General features: G+C 43.3%; 1 long non-coding RNA gene across 2 annotated transcripts in view; it reads left to right on the top strand.

Annotated features, from left to right (window-relative positions):
- Positions 1 to 1,989, top strand: part of LOC119336813 — a 5,090-nt gene extending 3,101 nt beyond the window's left edge. The window contains exons 4-6 of one of the 2 annotated variants that reach the window (XR_005162843.1): positions 1,119 to 1,208; positions 1,512 to 1,774; positions 1,850 to 1,989. This is a non-coding gene — a long non-coding RNA (uncharacterized LOC119336813). The remainder of the gene's footprint in view (positions 1 to 1,118; positions 1,209 to 1,511; positions 1,775 to 1,849) is intronic. The other variant, XR_005162844.1, reaches the window with a different exon arrangement.
- The last annotated feature ends 5,033 nt before the right edge of the window (positions 1,990 to 7,022 follow it).

Below are 7,022 nucleotides of genomic sequence, written 5' to 3'. Positions count from 1 at the left end.
AACTTGCGCAAGCGCGATAGTTGGTTGCTAGAGATGCTGGCATGAGTTGCCTAAAAGATCCGCTCCCAAGATGCGGGGGCTCGAAATCGTCGATGACTCGACCAGAGGGTATCCGGAATTTGCCCAGCACGCGATACTTAGTTGCTAGAGATGCCACTGTGAGTTGCCCAAAAGATCCGCTCCTGAGATGCGGGGGCTGGAATCGTCGATGACTCAACCAGAGGGTGTCCAAAACTTGCGCAACACGCGATAGTTAGTTGCTAGAGATGCTGGTATGAGTTGCCCAAAAGATCCGCTGCCGAGATGTAGGGGTTGGAATCGTCGATGAATCGACCCGAGGGTGGCCGAAACTTGCCCAATGCCCTATAGTTAGTTGCTAAAGATGCCGGCGTGAGTTGCCCAAAAGATCTGCTCCGGGGGTCAGAATCATCGATTACTCGAGCCGAGAGTGTCCAAAACTTGCCATACACATCATAGTTAGTTGCTACAGATGCCGATGTGAGTTGCCCCAAATATCTGCTCCCGAGATGTGGGGGCTTGAATTGTCGATGACTCGAGCCAAAAGTTTCCAAAACTTGCCCAACGCATGATAGTTAGTTGCTAGAGATGCTGGCGTGAGTTGCCCAAAAGAACTGCTCCCGAGATGCGGGGGCTAGAATCGTCGATGACTTGAACCAAGAGTGTCCAAAACTTGCCCAATGTATGATAGTCATTTGCTAGAGATGCTAGCGTGAGTTGCCAAAAGATCTGCCCCTGAGACGATGGGTTTTATTTCACCCAAAACTTGCCCAACACATGTTATGTACTCCCTCCGTTCTAAAATAGATGACTCAACTTTGTACTAACTTTAGTACAAAGTTAGTACAAATTTGGGTCATCTATTTTGAAACGAAGGGAGTAGTTGCTAAAAAGGCTGGCGTGAGTTGCCAGATATATTCTTTTTTAGCAAAAAAGGTGATTTTGTTTGCACAAATTTTTTATTTCCAATAGAATAAGTTGTCTACTATAAAAAATACTTTCCTAAATAACCTAAGTTTACTCTAAAAAAATCAACTGAGTTTTGTAAATATGGTTTCGTAGATATTCTTGCCTAAACAAATTGTTTGTTTTGTTTGCAGGGCCTCACTAAATTCTAAAAGGACGTCAAAGCAACATTTTTGAGGTTTTATGCACACGCCCAAGCAAGAAGCTTCAAGGTCCACTTCTAGGTACTCACAAAGTTGTCCAACTTTTTTGTTTCAGCAAGAAAAGAGGAGTTCCTCAAACACACAAGAGTTTCTTACTTCTAACACTGATTTTGCTTAAACAAATCATAGAACTTAGCTATTTTTTTCAACACATTTCTAGTGCAAAAAGCAACCTAAGAAAAGCATCAAGTGGTTTCTATGCAAAAAGCAACCCAACAAATAGTTTTCATGTACTGACAGGACTAGCTTTTTGTCAATACTCGATTTGCTTAAAAAACTACTATAGTTGCTCACTAATTCATTTTTACTGTTTTCTTGCAATAGGTGCCGTGCAAATCAATACTAGTCGCTCATGTCAGAAGAAACTTGGGGAAAACACTGGAAAAATAATTGTATAATTGCAAAAAATCCAAGCATAAACTAGAATAGTACTTCTAAGAGAGGGTTTTCCCTGTGTTTTCAGCACGAGTTGCCTGGAAATCATTCTAGACTTGCGTGCACATCATACCAACTTGCCCAAAAGTTGGTATGAAATCTATGCAGCAAGATGAAATCTGACATCTGTGCCTGTTTATTCTACCGCCTAGGTCGCCCCTTCTCTGTTTTGTGTATTTTTGTAAATTTCATAGTTTGAATCAACCCTAATCAAGCCACAATTGCAGGGATCTTAAGCTTTCTGGATTAGAGGGAAAGGATTCGATCGTTGATAACCCACAAGTGTAGGGGATCGCAATAGTTTTCGAGGATAGAGTATTCAACCCAAATTTATTGATTCGACACAAGGGGAGCCAAAGAATATTCTCAAGTATTAGAAGTTGAGTTGTCAATTCAACCACACCTGGATAACTTAGTATCTGCAGCGAAGTATTTAGTAGCAAAGTGGTATGATAGTAATGGTAACAGTAGCAAAAGTAAAGATACGAATTTTGTACTGATTGTAGCAATAGCAACGGAAAAGTAAATAAGTGAAACACAATATGTGAAAAGCTCGTAAGCATTGGATCAGTGATGGATAATTATGTCGGATGTGATTCCTCATGTAATAGTTATAACATAGGGTGACACAGAACTAGTTTCAGTTCATCAATGTAATGTAGGCATGTATTCCGAATATAGTCATACGTGCTTATGGAAAAGAACTTGCATGACATCTTTTGTCCTACCCTCCCGTTTGCAGCGGGGTCCTAGTGGAAACTAAGGGATATTAAGGCCTCCTTTCAATAGAGAACTGGACCAAAACATTAGCACTTAGTGAATACATGAACTCCTCAAACTATGGTCATCACCGAGAAGTATCCCGATTATTGTCACTTCGGGGTTGTCGGATCATAACACATAATAGGTGACTATAGACTTTCAAGATAGGATCAAAAACTCACATATATTCATGAAAACATAATAGGTTCAGATCTGAAATCATGGCACTCGGGCCCTAGTGACAAGCATTAAGCATAGCAAAGTCATAGCAACATCAATCTCAGAACATAGTGGATACTAAGGATTAAACCCTAACAAAACTAACTCGATTACATGGTAAATCTCATCCAACCCATCACCGTCCAGCAAGCCTACGATGGAATTACTCACGCACGACGATGAGCATCATGAAATTGGTGATGGAGGATGGTTGATGATGACGATGGCGACGAATCTTCCTCTCCGGAGCCCCGACGGACTCCAAATCAGCCCTCCCGAGAGAGATTAGGGCTTGGCGGCGGCTCCGTATCGTAAAACGCGATGAAACTTCCTCTCTGATTTTTTCTCCGTGAAACAGAATATATGGAGTTGGAGTTGAGGTCGGTGGAGCGCCAGGGGGGCCACGAGATAGGGGGCGCGCCCAGGGGGAGGGGGCGTGCCCCCCACCCTCGTGGACAGGGTGTTGGGCCCCTAGCCTTCATCTTTTGCCAGTATTTTTTATGTTTTCCAAAAGTTATCTCCGTGGATTTTCAGGTCATCCCGAGAACTTTTGTTTTCTGCACAATAAACAACATCATGGCAGTTCTGCTGAAAACAACATCAGTCCGGGTTAGTTTCATTCAAATCATGCAAGTTAGAGTCCAAAACAAGGGCAAAAGTGTTTGGAAAAGTAGATACGTTGGAGACGTATCAATCGTCCCTTTGTGTCTTGGGGAGAAGAAGATGGGGACGGGGGTAGGTGGGGAGAGGGGAGAAAAAGGCGTGAAAGGGAAGGGGCTGGTTGGGGGAGGAAGCACGTGGGTGGCGGGCCAGGAGTTTTCTAGCATCGTGGGCTGCGGGTATCGGGCGGATCTGGGCTGAATCAGAGACTTTCCTTCTTTGAGAGGGTGGAACAGAAACTTGCCTTTCTGGGAAGGCTGCCAGGAAACGCTAGGGAGCAGCCCGCCGCTCCCTAGTCACAGGTAATCCTCACGAAGCCTGGGCCGTCCATCTTCACCTGTCTCTTCCGCTTCATCCTGGCCCTCAGTTAACTGAACCTCTTTTTTTACATCAATTAACTAAACCTCTTGGTGTTGACACCTACCGTGTTCTTAGGATATGGGCTTCGAATGCGCTGGGAACAGGGTCTTGACATCACCCGGGGTACAAACGCTCCGGTGGATCATCTACTAGCCAAAGTTGTACATCACGGATCGCGTTAATGCGTCTCGCAATTCGTCTCTATGTCCTCATGCCCAAAATATTACTTCCTTGAAGGCTTTTGTCTCCCTCCCTTTCTTCCTCAATTATCACACATCATGGATCACCTTGATGCATCTCACTGTCTGTCTCATGCATGCATACCCAAAAGGCCGCTTCCTTGAAGGGTTTCTTCGCATTCCCTTTCTTCCACAATTATTACACATCACGGATTGCCTTGGACACCATTTGGTTTCACCTTTTTAGCCGGATTCTATAGTGTGCAAGCCGAATCCTAACCGAAGAGGTACACAAGCCAGCCGATTCCATTGTGGTGTGCAAGCCGAATCCTAACTGAAGAGGTAAATGAGTCAGCCCAATTCCATCACAGCGCAACAAAAAGGACGCGTCTAGCGGGCGGCTGGGCGCCCGCTAGCGCTCCTCGGCGGCCGGTTTTCTTTTCAAAACAGTGCACGTGATCATCCCTGTGATTAAAAAGAACACTGCTAATTAATCACCCCTATATAGTCTCTTCTTACATGATGAATGCCCGCATGCCGCTGCATTAATGTTCCTCATATTCCTTCCTTGTGCATTAGTTTTTGGTTTTCAAAATTATAAAAGACATATCTTTTAAACCGCATGTCGAAATTTAGATCCGTTTTCACTATTGAAACCCTCGCGATGTCCTCTTCTAAAGTAGATCCCGTATGATGATGTTTCGACGAACTAGTGTTCTTGCTAACTAAACATCAATATATGTGCAACTAGACTACATTGTCGCGCCAACTGAGCATATGTGTGTGCAACTAGTCTTCCTGCCAACTAAACATCAATGTTTGTGCAACTAGACTACATTGCCGCGTCAATTGCACATATGTGTGTGCAACTAGTGCCATGCCAACTAAATACCAACGTGTGTGCAACTGGACTACATTACAAGCCAACTGATCATATGTGTGTGCAACTAGTCTTTCTATCAACTAAACATCAATGTGTGTGCAACTAGACTACATTACAAGTCAACTAAACATCAATGTGCGTGCAACTAGACTATATTACAAGCCAACAGAGCATATGTGTGTGTAACTAGTCTTCCTGCCAACTAAACAACAATTTGTGTGCAACTAGACTACATTACACATCAAAATTGTCATGGCCGGGACAGTAGACTAGTTGCACATCAAAATTATCATGGTTGCTAGATTACAACCTCATGGAAGTTGAATCATGCAGATCAAAAAATTGGTTTTGAAAAAAGTTGCACGATATAGTATTAAAGTTGCACAATACAGTACTAAAGTTGCACCATATAGCATGAAAGTTGACATCGAAAAATTTCGTCGAAACATACCTATGTGGTATCTAGTTTCAAAGATCTCGTCACGAGAAATCCAAGGTAAAGACGGATCTGAATTCCGACACGTGGTTTGAAAGATATGACTTTTTAAAAATTTGAAATCCGAAATAAATAGACGTGAATCTGTTTTCCCGTCACATGTGACAAGTCTGACAGCATTTATTGCCAGCAGGCACATGCACTAGCAGACAAAACATGCATATACACATGCGAGTGACACGGCCCCCGGTTCTCTCCAACAAACAGCGCGCACACTTTTTAGATTTTATGCAACAAAAAATACATGCGCGAGACGAAACGTCCCACCTATGCCATTCGATGGGTCGACCAGGAATGATTCACAGGAACCCATCGACAGGAGACAGACCTACATCTTCTGGTCTTCCTTCTCTGGCATGAATAGAGTCTGTGATATAGGATGTGTTTTGTTAGAGGCCTGGAACTATGCCTGGGAAAAAGTGTTGCCTGGATGGAGTGTGAGATGATGAATTTTTTTTTGCCTGACCAAGCACGCCTGGGCCACACATGTTTGGTTCCTTTCCTGAGTTGCTACTTTGTCATCTAGTACTTACAGATATTTTTACACGTGGGCCATACTGCTCACTGCTCATTATTAGTGCCAAGCTGTTGGCCAAGCTCAAGCTATAGGACGTCTGGGCCAGGCTAAAGCATGTTGCCTGGGCCAAACATTTTTCTTTCTTTTATTTTTTTCAACCGAACCAGGCTAATGACAATGCTACCGGCTGCTAGGCCAGGCAGACGTTTTCCTTTCCGGGACACCAACCAAACAAGTCTCAAGCAGTTTCCAGGAGAGCTCCAAGCCAGGCATCTAGCGGCATGGATGCGATCCAAACTGGCCCATAATTACTAACCCTTGATGAGCTCGAGTTAATGAGAGAATTCTTTGATCTGCTCATGGATGAACTACTATTTCATTTTGTAATATGTGTACAAGTGTATATAAGATTCTATGCCCATGCTACTAATCTAGTTGCTTGGCTTTCGCTTGTGAAAAATGCAAGTGTTCTAATGTATTGATCAATGGCAAAAAAAATTGGGGATAGATTGGTAGTGAATTCTATGATGAGTTGTTTGTATTTCAATTTGTGTGCTACTCTTTTGCCGTGCTAAAACACCATGTTGACCATAAGAGTTAGATAATTATTTAATTATGTTTTTATTAGTGTTGTAAATCAATTGTAATGATTTTAGGGGTATTTTAGACATTTATATTCACACCCACAACTCATACAGCTAGTTTGCCAAACGGCTTATAGCTTTCTCATAACACATCTCCCACAGTTGGCTTCCCATAGCACATCTCCTACAACTGCTTTCAGAAAATCCACGGCTCGACCAAACACCATGATGCATCTCACAATTCCACTTCATGCCATCATGCCCAAAAGACTTCTTCCTCGAAGGGTTTTCTTCACCGTCCCTTTCTTCCTCAATTATCACACATCACGGATCGCCTTGATGTGTCTCACAATTTGTCTTCATGCCATCATACCCAAAAGACCGCTTCCTTGAAGGGTTTTCTTCACCGTCCCTTTCTTCCTCAATTATCACACATCACGGATCGCCTTGATGTGTCTCACAATTTGTCTTCATGCCATCATACCCAAAAGACCGCTTCCTTGAAGGGTTTTTTCACGTCCCTTCCTTCCTCAATTGTCACACATCACAGATCGCCTTGATGCGCCCCACAATTCGTCACCGCATGCCCAAAAGACCGCTTCCTTGAAGGTTTTCTTTTTCACATTCCCTTTCTTCCTCAATTATCACACATCACGAATCGCCTTTATGCGTCTCGCAATTCGTCTCCATGCCCTCATGCCCAAAGACCGTTTCCTAGAAGGGCTTTTTCGCTCTCCCTT

This window comes from Triticum dicoccoides, chromosome 7B (assembly GCF_002162155.2).
Source record: "Triticum dicoccoides isolate Atlit2015 ecotype Zavitan chromosome 7B, WEW_v2.0, whole genome shotgun sequence".
NCBI lineage: Eukaryota > Viridiplantae > Streptophyta > Magnoliopsida > Poales > Poaceae > Triticum > Triticum dicoccoides.
Note: the sequence above shows the minus strand (reverse complement) of the source record. Positions and strands in the feature narration are given on the sequence as shown.